The sequence below is a fragment of the Rattus rattus genome, chromosome 8, assembly GCF_011064425.1.
Source record: "Rattus rattus isolate New Zealand chromosome 8, Rrattus_CSIRO_v1, whole genome shotgun sequence".
Lineage (NCBI taxonomy): Eukaryota > Metazoa > Chordata > Mammalia > Rodentia > Muridae > Rattus > Rattus rattus.
Window position 1 is genome coordinate 70,791,015 of NC_046161.1, and position 13,566 is coordinate 70,804,580.

Below are 13,566 nucleotides of genomic sequence, written 5' to 3' on the forward strand. Positions count from 1 at the left end.
GTATTAAACTAAACACCAGATGGCCGAGAACAAACCCCCATAGAGTTCTATTTCTTAGGTTCTTAATTAAAATCATTTCAAGTGAATCCTCTCAAAGATGACACCTGAACAGAACAGATTATAGTTTTACATCTAGCATGGCATGTGTGAGCAAATTCTTCTTGGCAGACAGCACACACATATGTTAAAATTATACGAAGTTGATTTTCTTCCCCTAATTTACCTGTGGGGTTGTCACTTTACATAAATCAACAGATGACCATGGTCCACAAACGTCAGGGTTACACTTCCAAATTCATGACACTTTTATTCCTATGTCAGATATTGAACAGTTGGGAAGCCATGTAAGTCAGCTGACCATGCCACATACAACATTTACATGGCTCAAGTTAATACATGACTGAAGTAACATTCACACTGCTGAATACAAGTCCTGAAAGATTCTCCGCTATTTAAAACTTAAGTCTTTAGAGCTGACTACAAGTGACAAAGTGGGACAGAAAACACTGTGCTGTGTGGAATACCAGAGGAGGAATGTGATTTCTGTGACTTTAAGTTTAATTGAAAAATCCGGCTCTACACAACACATATATGAAAGGACTAGTAATACTATAATATATCTACTTATGGTCTTATCTATGAGAATGAGATATATGGTGTTTAGCTGTGATAGGATGATAAACTTTTATAGCATCAAGTACTTTAAAATATAAGGTATTAAAATAAGAAACTGATAACTAAAATTTTGCTCATCTTTTAAAATGCTGTTATTTACATGGTTTACTAGGTAGCTTACAGTTGTAAAGTCGTTATTACTACAGTATGAATAGACTATGGCTATAATAAAAATAAGTAATTAAAGTCATGAATTCTCAGGATTTTATCACCTCACCACGAAAGACAAGACTTCTTGGAAGACGTACCTTATCTGCCATCTCTTATTGCAAGACAAATTATCTTTAAAACTTAAAACATTAGCATCGTCATCTCATCGCGCCGGTGGATGAAGACTCTGAGGGCAGACCTGGTAGGCGCCCGCTCAGAGTCTCTGTTGGCTCCAGGACGCAGTCATCTGAAGTTGCTGGGAAGGAAAACTTGTTTCCGAGATGAGATGATTCTCCCGGCAGCTGATAGGTGACCGCAGCTCCATGTTCTACCGAGCACTGCACGAGCTGCTCAGTGACACCACGAGGTAGCTGCTGGATCCCTCCAGAGTGCAATGCAGGAGTGAACTGGATCAAAATGCCTCGTACTCCAAGCCTCCCTCATTTGTGCCCTGCACTACTCACCGGAAAGAAGTCTCCAAGCCTGACCCTCACAAAACCGGAAGAGCCGGGCCCCACATTTTAACGATTGGCTGAGGACACCTGCCACTGATGAGTGCTCTCCTTGGCTCCCAGTTTCTGCAAAGTTACATTGTTAAGAGCATCCATTTCTTGACAGCGCTCTAAAAACTTAAAACTCTGTAGACCTATGCATTAGTGTGGCACTCAGCCCAGGGAAACCTGTGGCTTTGCGCTCTGGGAATTACGCCTATGTGAAACCATGTCACTAAATCCCAAAACTCTTCTGACTAAATCAAAATTAGTCTATTTTACAAAACTGTTGGGAGGCAGCAGACAAAGCAATATTCCATTCTGGGAATGAGCTGCAGAGGTTTTAAAACCAGGAGGTTAGCAGCTGAAATAAATACTTAAAAGTGTGACTGGAAAGAGGAAGTGTGTGCTCGGCTCTTAATGAACAGGTTTTAAATTTTAATGTGATAAGTGAATAGAAAAAAATTAATCCATAGGTAGTCCAATAATATGACAATTTTTATACAAATTTCCCAAAAGAAAAAATATTTCTTAAAAAGACTATATGAATAAGATGTTATAAGATTCTGGTATTTTGTTTCACTTGTGGACATAAATTTTGATTTTCACACTTTTTAAAAATGATGGGATTGTGTACTTTTTAATAATCATGTCTAACATAAACAGATTAAATGTGAAATGTATGCATATGTCAGGACACTTCATTACTAAATCTTACACAGTTCCTTAATTTTATAGCATTACCTGAAAATATACTTTAGCCGTTAGCTGCAGAAGCATGGGGCTGGAGAGATGGCTCCATGGTTATATGAGCTTATGCCCTTATTGCTCCTGATTTGGTTTGATTGGTTCCCAACAACCACAGGGCATCTAAAGACCACCTGTATCCGGTTCCATGGGACCCAGACCCCTCTTCTGACCTCCTCCGTCTTCTGCACAAAACTGATGCATATACAGACACCCACACACACACATACATGCTCAATGAATGAATGAATAAATGAATGAATGAATAGATGAATGGGTATAAGTCGTTAGATTCGGAAGTGCACAAACTCTGTGAAGCTTCCCAGAGTCAAACATTTGCAGTGTGTTTCAAGGACACGATTGGCTCTCTAAGACTCTAGAAGCAAGGACCAGAAATTCAAACGTCCCTTTTAAACACTGGCACTTTAACTGCAGGGGCACGTCATAGGCAGTTTTGATTCACAGAGTTTCATTAAGATGACCTTGGAAATAGTGTTTCCCGATGTGCCTCGCACTAAGAAAATGTTAGAAAAGTAGACGCAGCCCTACCCCTTTGATTGCAGCACTGGGAAGGCAGAGGCAGCCTGCGTTCCCTGTGAGTTTGAGGCCAGCTCGGTTCACATAGTAGGCTCCAGACCGGCAAAGGCTATACAGCAAGACCCTAACTTAAAGGAAAAGAAAGAAAGAAAAACAGACAGACAGGCAGGTGGATAGACAGATGGACAGACACACAGACACAAGATAGAAGGAGGAAGACAAAAGGCAGAATGGTTCCCATCTACACAGATGTTAAAACATTCAACATGGGAGTATAATGAATGTAAATTTCATGACTCCCCAGATGAGAAATATCTATATTTTAGGTCGAACATAAATTTAAACAATTGTCTTGTGAATCTTTCCTAGTGATATTTTACTTTTGTATTTTAAACCCATTAATAACACCAAAAATAGAAATGTTTTTCTTAAGTTCACATGTGGTGTAGGCTATAATGGTCTGTATCAGACCAGCTGTCCGATAGTAAAATGATCTGTGCAGAAAAACAACTTTTAAAATAAATACAATTGGCAGCCAGGGCTTGTGGGACCAAGATCCACACAAGGCAGATTCCATCTGTTTCACCTGCTACGTTGGACTCCCATTTGCTGGTTCCCAGGGCAAACACTGAGGTCTAACAGTCATTGTGGTCAAGAGATATCCCTCAATCTCAGAGGATAAACAAAGTGTCAGTTCAGAATTACCAAAGTAAAGAGAGCTCAGGAGTCCTGACCACAGAGAAGAAAGAATCCACTTGAAGTCAGTGCCTAGGAAATTAGGGTGTGCACCGGATCCCATGCAAGCACAGAGCAAGCTGGAGATCTAAGGGATCTGCTGAGAAGGCAAAAACCTGAAAAGGCTTTGCATAAACAGCAGGAAACTAAGACAGAGTCACAGTTTTCCTAAGGAAAGGGAGACCCTGGCAAACACGTAGACTGTTTTGTTTTATATTGTATTTTTTTAGAGACAGGATTTCCCTGTGCATAACTGGCTGTCCCGGAAGTTGCTCTGTAGACCAGGCTAGCATTGAACTCACAGAGATCTTCCTGCTTCCCAAATGATGAAATTACAGATGTGCACCACCACGACCCAGACTTTTAATGAGCGTTCAGAAGGATTGCATTCACATGGGATACGTGAAAAGGTATAGACCACTATCTGATGACATCATCAAACCCAATCCTTATCCACAGTGGGGTGATCTGTACTAACTGTCAAGCCCTCTCTAAATTCCCAAATCCCTCATGTTTCCCATGCTACGTTCCCAAAGGCATTACACATTTCCAGGCATGTAAGAAAACTGAGCCAAATCACTAACAGCTAAGCAAACACACACACACACACACACACACACACACACACACACACACACAAAACCACAAAAATAAAACAAGGAACAAAACAAAACAAAAACAGAGAGCTTACAAACAAACACATGAAAGCTTCCATACAAACAGCAGGCAGCCACTGACACAATTACTAAGCTGTAAACTGTAATGTTCTGGTAGATCCCACAGCCAGATGATGCCAAGGCACCATCCTGCAAAGGCCTATACCATAGCCAGTAAAAGTCCCAAGGACAGGGCTGGAGAGAGGGTTTAGTTCTTGCGAAGGACCTGTGTTCAGTTCCTGGCACCCACATGCTTGTTCATAAGCATTCAGATGATGCACATACATGCATGCCAGCAAAACACTCACACACACGGAATGAAATGAATCTAAAACTAATAATAAAACGTGAAAAAAATCCAGTAGTCTGAGTTTACTACTGGGGCTCAAGGGTTCCTTTTCTGAATCTTAAGGCTTACGCATGCCGAACCTCAATGGAGTCAAAGCACAGTGATGCGGAGAGCTGGGAGCCTGGCTACCTCCCAGAGTGCTTACGGTTACTGATAGCTGGCTAACTTGGACCCTTGGACTCTCTCTAGCTCTCCGTGCCCGTTTGTAAAAACAGAAGCTTCCTGTTTGCTCTCGCTATCAACTGTGCTAGCGTTTCTGAGAGCTGAAATGTGACTCCCGTGCTGCAGACGATTTCCATTATGGACTTTTCAGTCGTGAATATCGGAATGATATTTAGCCAAATGGTAATGCTTTTGCCTGTCACATTTATTTGCCTGTTTAGGATATTCCCCGCAGTCCGAACCCAAGAGGCAAAAATCAAAATGATTATTAGTAGGAAATTAGTAAGGTTTAAAGGAAAGTTCTGCCTTGTGAAAGGAGATAAGGAAGCCGCATTCTCAGCTTCTTAACATCAAAGGGACAGTGACTGTTTAGCCCCAAACATTTATGCACAGTTAGGAGACTTTCCTCATTCTTAAAGGGATCCTGCCTTGAGACTCTCATCTCAGAACTGTCCTTGATCCTGGGGAGGCTGATAAGTGAGAGACCAGTGGCTAGAAGGACAGAGAGGACAGAGTAACTCCTTCTCACTAATGCTGTTCTCAATTGCTATGGCTGCACTGTAATAAAAAGCCAGCGGCCTTCTAAACAGCCTTATTACCAGCGATTTTAAGATTTCCACACAACGGGGAACCTCTTATCGCTCATACCCAGGATACTCTGCACTATTACGTCATCACATCACTGTGCAGAAGTTGTACTGTGTTATTATATTTTATTATGGAACATCAGAAATAAGACACGGCAGAGGTGAAGGATTTATATTACTCACAGTATGGACATGTGCGTAGTGCTTAATGAATTAGCACTGTTTTTAGATCTACAAGCAGCATTAAGATACACTCATTTGCGGGCCCCCAATACTTTTCGTTTGCATATTTATCTAATGAGGAAGAAATTTTCTCAGGTTAGCAGTGTTTGCTATCTCAACCAAGCAACTGGCTTTCTTATCTAATTTGCTCTTAACTTCAGTGTTTTTTCCATATGGGATATAAGTATTCTGAAAAATAATTAGAGTGAATCTTAAATATATACATTTATAGAATAATATGCTCGCCAATATCTATGTTAATGGCATGTTATCACATAAATTATGTATTGTAATTTTCTTTCTTACCTATTTTTGAATGGTTTTACTTATTTTTTTATGTTTGAGATAAAGGTCTTAATAGCGCCGGATGGCCTGGTACTCACCATGTACACTACTTGGTCTCTGAGTTTCTGACATGCCTTGGCCTCCTGAGTACTAAGATTAAAGATGTGTGCTATCACGCATAGCTATATCATAGTTCTCTACTTCGAATTTTCAGAACAGGTCCTCTCCAGGCCTGATGGTAAAAGCTCAGGTGTTTCTAGAACTTTCAGAGTGACTACTTAAAGGATTGTAATAACTGACATGGAAGGTATACACTGAGTGATGAAGCTGAGAATCAGAATCCTGCAATACAAATGCCACGTAGCACATTCCTCATCCCAGCAACGCTCCCTTGCACACCTACGTCACTCAGGCTCGTTGAGAAGACAGCAGACAAAGTAAAGCAATGTTTCTGTAGCATTGAGAAATGTGACAAGGTTATTTGTGCTGCTGTTGTTGTGGTTTTGGGCAATAGCGTCTAGTCGTGTCGCCTCTGCTGGTCTGGAACTCACACTAGAGACGGGGCTAATATTTGGCCTCTACTTACCATTACACGTATGCTCTACCATACCCAGCCTGAAAGTTAACCTTTGATAAAAAGCCTCAGTCTACAAAGGTCTTTAGCTTATCAAATCTGTAGCGTTTTAAATGGGGAACGCCTAGAACCAGGGTAATGTTATCTCTTCTTTGTCCGTGTTCTTTCATTACCTGGTGGAACGCCACCTGCTCCTTCCTCTTTGTCCTATCTGTCTGTCTGTCTGTCTGTCTGCCTGTCTATCATCATAATGAAATCACCTAACTTTGTAAGGCTGCTAGAAATGTGTTCCTATAAGAAGTGGTTGTAGTGATGGCACACACCTTTAATTCCAGCCCTCAGGTGGCAAAGGCAGGGAGATCTCCAAGTTTGAGGCCAGCCTGGCCTACAGAGTGAGTTCCAAAGTCAGCCAGAGCTACACAGAGAAACTGTGTCTTAAAAACAGCAAATGTTAAACGAATAAATGAAGTGTAGTTGTTACTTAGGCCTGTGAAAACTCAGCATTTTCATGATACTATTTCATAAGGACAATTACTGCTTACCATTCTGAGGAACTACCATAGAAAGGTCTTCAGAAGAAACATCACACAAATCAAGAGGTAACTAAGAGTCTGGCTTTATTTTAGTCTACGGCAGAAAATAAAATGAGCAAATATAAACAATCACAAAACAAGAGACATTTTTCTTCCGAGTTGCAAGAACATAGAGAACTAAATTTTGTAGTAAGTAGGGGTCCCTTGAAATCTAGGAGAATGGCTGTATATCTCAGTGCAGTCTCCACATGAATCGTCTCTCTAGCTTATTTTGTAAAACAGGGCATTTTAGTAACCGAACAGCAATAACCCACTGAGGCAAAATGGTTTTTAAAACCTCTTCTGTGGTCGGAGAACTCACATCCATGTGAGTACCCAGCAGCTCAGGGGTAAAATCCATGAGTATTCATAGCAGTGCATTATTAGTGAGGAAAAAGATTCCCTTTAGTTACCTGTACAGACAACTGTGAAAGATCCTTGTAAAAACCAATTATTTCTAAGTTAGTTTTATTTTACTGTTAGTTGAATTCGGAGTCTCAAGTACACTTGGCAAGCACTTCACACTTGACCTGCATTCCAATTGCCAGTTTTCAGCCAAAATGCATTGAAAAATAAGTTCAAGGATGATTTTTAGAATTTGTCTAATAAAACACCAAAATTAAATGTTTAGTCAGCGTGAAGGGTCTCATACAACAATTATTTTCATATATATTCCAAATTTTGTTTCCATAAAGCATAAGACAGCACCACTGTGTTAACATATAATTTTGGAGGAAGGCCATTTTGCAGATGTGGCACTAAACAGATGTTCTACCACTGAGCCATATCTGTAGCCCAAAAGCAATTAAGTAATTATTAGACAAAAGACTGATTTTGGTAGGCCTTGATCATATTCTCCATTGCCTTATAAACTGAATTCTAAACATTTTGTAAGTAACGGGATAAGCTAAGAGTGTGAATCTTGGTATGTAGTTCTGTCACAGATCCACCAGAAAACTAGAGCTGCAGGAATTTTCCACACAAGGACCATGAGTCCATCATGAATATGGCTTTCAGAGAGTTATTTTAAAAGCAGTTCTTTTTCATCTAGAACCTTAGATACATTTGTGAAGATCTAGTCAAGAAGGTTTTCTGCTTAACTACTTCTGAGTTCAGTTTCATTTCCGATGCAGAGAAATCTTATGTTTTTCTCCAAATCCTTACAGCTTTCCGCCCAGGTAAATATCTTTACACGTAAGATAAGCATAAAAAAAAAAAAAACCTCCACACATTATTCAATTATTCTTAGGTTGAATCAGTATGTTGTCAGTTTAAACCTCTTAGTATTACCATTTGCGAGCCATTATGTTGTACTATGTCAAATGTGGTGAACATAATCTTCAAACATACCAGCAATCTTCCTATCTCAAATGATCCCAGCTTATATTTCAAGCAAAATGTTCTTACTGAACACTGAGGTTGGCTAACGGTTGTTCTTATTTTGAAAGGGTAAATGCCAAATCACCAATGCAAAAGCCTAAGCTGGTGACTTCTGGCAAAATTGCAGTTTGGAACAACGCAATAAAAGTCCAGGGGAGAGGACTGCTTGGCACCACATGTGATTCTAAATGCATAAAACATCCTGTCAGGAGTTAGTTCACACAGGCATCCCCTGAAGTGTGGTCATTTCCATGTCACAAAAACAAGACAAAAGAAGCAACAAAAACAAACACACAACATAATCAAAAAACAAAACAAAAAACTAAGAAGAAATATTTGCAGTATCAAGTAAGAGTAAAAGCAAGCTGACCTGGGATTTAAGACAATCCCGAGATTCTATGCCTGTGTCCCATACCATGGTGCATTTTCCCCCAAAAATGTATTTTTTTAAATTAGAGCCATTAAAAAGCTGATGGGAACCTTTGCCCATCTATCTGTGCTGTCAGTCTATGAATCACAAAACCACCCCATGGCAAAGTTCTCCAAGAGGAACCTCCCTTAAGTAACTAAGGTAGCACACTCTCAGGGTTAGTGGTTGGGAAGGAAGCAAGCAGAGGGAAGGACTGGTAACCGTGCAGGCCACCTTATCTTGCAGTAAAGCACCAGGGGATTAGCATAAAAAAAAGTATCCCAGGTACACAAATCAGTAGTCAAAAGGCTGAGGTCAAAATAAAACTCACTGGCTTTTGATTGTTAGAAAGTGAACCCCCAAACTGTGGTAGCTATCAAGGGCTCTGCAGACCACAAAGCTACATGCCCAGCATGTCGTCAGCACTATTGTAACAATGTCCCCTCTTTCTCTTCCTCTCCCAACTCTCCTCTCCTGTTCTCCCTTCCTCCCTTCCTTAATCTCCCTCACTCTATCTACACCCCTCTCCTCTCTTTCCTTCTCAGTTTCTTCAAGTCTTTCCCTTCCTCCCCTTCCTCTTTTTCTCTTACACATATTCTCAAATAATGCCCTACCATTGAATGTATCTCATCCCAGGAAAAGATACTCAACTGCATGCCACTGAACAATGATGTCATTAAATCTGACGAAGCAAAATATCCTTCCAGGAAGGGACTAATTTTGAGTCAGTTTCAATGGACGGATTCACACTGAGAGTCGGAACAGAGATGAGATAGAGAGGAAATTCTTTATAAAGGCTGAGGTCACTAGGAGGGAGATGATTCTAGTGTAATGACGGTGGTGACAAATACTTAAGTATCTCTTAGCTAGACAGACATGTTTGCACAATGATGCACCTGGGAGTGACTCTGTGACACAATGACGCTTGCTCACTCACATCAGACAGTAACTCAGACAGGAGAGTGATACATTGTAATAAGCTTGCCCTGGTGAGAACTGTCAAGTGGTTTAGGAAGGGATCCTAGACTTTAAAAATGCACCAAAAGGATCTTGCTTCATATCCTGTACAAAATAACTGAAGATACTGGTTTAGCGCTAGTTTTCTACAACCAGCTGACTCCCAGGAAAAGTAGCCATCATCTATCCGCTCACCTTCCCCTCGGCATTCCTGGGGCCCACTGATGGGCACCATTCTTCTGTATTCCTAACAACCAACAAGGTTAAACAAACACTCCTAGGCACACTGACTACTCAGGGTGGAGCAGGGACCTGCAGGACAGGGATGTGCTGCTGCAGAAATGACTCCACCCTAATTCAAACTATACTTCTGCTCACCGGTCTTCCCGATTCCATACTCTGAGGAGTCAGATTTCCATTTCACAAAATAAGCTGTGCTGTGAGAGCGTGAAGACCCAGCAGAAAGTAGAGGCGCAAACAGAATTCTGAACACGCTTAGATCCAACGCAATCAGACGGAACAACTCCCTGAATATGAACCAAAGAATAACTAAGAAATAGATAATTTTTTAAAGTAATCAGTAGGAGTGTCGCCTAAGAGGAGTTCACAGTAATTAGCATATATGCATATATAATCTTGGGAACGCCTCTTGAGATGTTAGTAATTGCCTGGGAAAAGTCATGCTAGACACTATCAGAGCTTATGAAGTCAGTCCAAATGCAAACAGCATTGAACAACGTAGAAAGGAGTTTAGGAAGTTGAAATAAATTACTTTAGAGACTATATGTGACAGTAGCTACAGTTGGCTTTTCCAAACTGAAAATTCAGAAGAGAAGAAAATAAGCAAATACATAAAAGGGATCATAAAACAACTTCTAAGGAGTAACTGGCAAAAATGATATGTATAAAAATTTCAATGCCTAGATAATTAAATGCTAAAAAATAACATTCTAGTTATAAAAGCAACTTGATTCATAGATTGTATAACAAGTAGAATGAAAATCAGGGATCTTTCTGGGACCAATAATTCACAGGTAGATGGTATATGCTCCGTGCATGTAAGACCCTGGCTTTAATTCCAAGCATAAAAGTAAATGTAAAAGGTATGTAAATCTCTCTCTCTCTCTCTCTCTCTCTCTCTCTCTCTCTCTCTCTCTCTCTCTACACACACACACACACACACACACACACACACACACACACACACACATTTATTTTGAATAAAGATAGACAAGATATAGTGGAAGTGTCATCTCTTTGTCCAAGAATGGGCAGGTGAGCTTGTTGTCCAGTAAAGCCCTCAGCTGTCTGGACACAGCAGCAGCAGGATTCACACCCTTCTTCAATGTATGGGTTTTGTATAACAAAGCACTTACTTTCCTAACTGCCTTAGCTTAGATGCTAGCAGAGTTCTGAACATGGATTTAACTTATTTTGGAACCACACTCTGTCTCTCTTGTCCCTTGTCCTGGCCTTATTTATTTAGCATTGTATTTCTATAAAATTTTACAAGGGTGATTACCGGAAGACCCTCCTGAGAACCTCTGAAGCAGGAAATTTGTTTCTGCTCACAAAAATCTATCTTATTCAAGAATATTATGATAAACAGTCATCCCAACGCAGTGTTATGACAATATACTGAGCTAATAATAAAGAAAATTAATTCCCTGAAAACAATCCAAATCATAAAGTTCATCGCTGATGAGCGGGGTCTGTGGAGGTAAAGAGTAAGAACGGGACTTGACTTTCTGGTGTACGGATGGCGGGCATGAAGACCGCAAGTCTCATTTAAAAATCTATGTGCCAGCTTCTCTAGTGTTTTCTTTCTCATTGTACAGTTGGCCTTTTGAGACAGTAATGACACTAGAGAACCCACGCTGATCTCAACCTAATAACACTCCTGCCTCAGTATTTGGAATTTGGGAATAATGTATGTGTAGTGCTATAACTGACTAATATCTGCTTTGACCCTGAAACTGAGATACAGTACCCCAGATGTAGTAGCCCTTAGGGCATGCGGCCAACTAAACCTTGATAGTCATTACATCTGAAGAGAGATAAGAATATTTGATTTCCTGAAGTAACAAACATTGTCTTCTGGGACTTACACTCAACTGCAGTATATGCAATTTATAAGATCAAATAATTCTCCTTAGCATGTATATAATACGATGATACGCTTTTAATTTATGTCATTTCAGTGTATGGACAAGAAGCAGAATATAACCTTGTTTTATAATATAGAGTTTTATTTCCTCTAGAAGTTCTAATTCAAGTAGAATTTCCAGATAGAGATATTATTTCACAGGCTCATTAAACATATATTAGGAAGAGTAATATATTAAAAGGTCATAAACTAATTTTCTATGGTGGGGGACTAGCTAAAAAAAAATTGTGCTCCTACCTGCATTATGCTTATGGTTCCTCATAGGTTGGAGGAGGCCCACTGATGCGTATATAACTACTGTGATACAGTTGTGTTTTCTTTTAACAATGTGGCCTATTATGTCCCCTGATAGAAATTAGCAAAAATCGGTAAGCGGCACTTGCTATTCTGCTTTTTAAATTGTCACTTGATTTATAAAATATAACTATCATTTCATTCTCAGCAGGAAAGAGTTGCTTTTAAAATATACCAGTTCAATAATTTTGACTGGCTGTTTAATTCATTCACTAAAAGCTTGGCCCACTACTATGCCCTCATTTGATAGCTGATGTTTTATTTAGTAATGTCTAGTGTCAGATAAGCACTATTGACAGCATAAAGTTGCTCACAGAGTCAGCACCCCTAAAAGTGCTGTCATCTGAATTCAAAGAGGAGGGGGGGTTGCCTTTCTTTCACAAAGCCTACATCCAGCAGGAACCTAAGACAACGGTGTCTCCCTTGTTTGTGTCTTGTAAATGGCAATGCCACTAAGGACTCTGAGGTCCTTATGTTTTTTACACTTCATAAAACTGTATCTTTCATGCGCGCTGTGGTGTCCTGTTGACATGGAGAATCAAGGAGAGCACATTTGTGTGTTTTTGTCCTGAATTCCTCTACTGTACAGATGGATGTAATAAGTAAAAATCATACTCTTGTCCAGTTTTTTCTATTTTTTTTAAACCTTGAGGTAGTGTTTTACTAACTTCTTCTGGCCCAGAGTTCACTATATAGACAGAGATGTCCCCAAAGATGGCCTCAAGGTCCTGCTGGCTCTCTCTTTGAGTACAGCAATGGCACACATGAACCACCATGCCCGGACTGGTCCAGATATTTTAAACTTGAGAAATGTCAGAGACATGAAAACATCTTCCATGGTGATCATCTTATTTAAAATAAACAACAACAACAACAACAAAAACCAAAAATAAAAAAAAAAACTAACAACCCTACCCACCCCCCCCAAAAAAAAAACCAAATAAAAGACACAAAAACCTCGGAATAATTTTCATTGACTAAATTTTCATTTCATTTGACTAAAAGGATATTTCTGTAGTTTTATTTCGACTTTAAAATAAGTTTTGTAAGATTTTAAAGGCAATATAAGAACTTGATAAGGAGTACGAAGGTCCCAAAATGCTGGCTTCTTCATAACTCCACTAGAAAAGCTAGTCCTAAAGTTGATTTTATATTATTAATATATAATTCAGAAAAAAGCTAAGTAGAACTCTAGTTTACATCATAGTAGCATGAACCATTTTGAGAGCAAGAATATGTTTTCGGCTCTACAGCAAACAAAGATACATTCAAAAGTCATCTTATTCCAGTCCATGCACCTTCATCTCCAAGAGGAAAAGGTTTCTTGGGACCATTACGAGAGAAGGAAATTTCCCATAATACATCCTTCAGTAGAGACCTATTGTTACTGTCTCAGATACACATAAGGTACGGTAGAGTCTAAAGAGATAGCTGGATATTTAAGAACTCTGGCTGCTCTTCCAGAGGAGCCAAGTTTAGATCCTAGTATCCATGCTGAGAGGCTCACAGCAACCTGTAACTCTAGCTCCAGGACATCTGACACCTTCTCTGGTCTCTAGGAGCACTTGCATACATGTGTACATGTGTGTGCATTCACAAATACACACACACACTCAC

At 39.8% G+C, this 13,566-nt stretch overlaps 1 protein-coding gene across 1 annotated transcript in view; it reads right to left on the reverse strand.

Annotated features, from left to right (window-relative positions):
• The window catches only part of Fam83b (family with sequence similarity 83 member B), a 51,691-nt gene that overhangs the window by 37,448 nt on the left and 677 nt on the right, over positions 1 to 13,566 (reverse strand). The gene's annotated exons all lie outside the window — the stretch shown is intronic.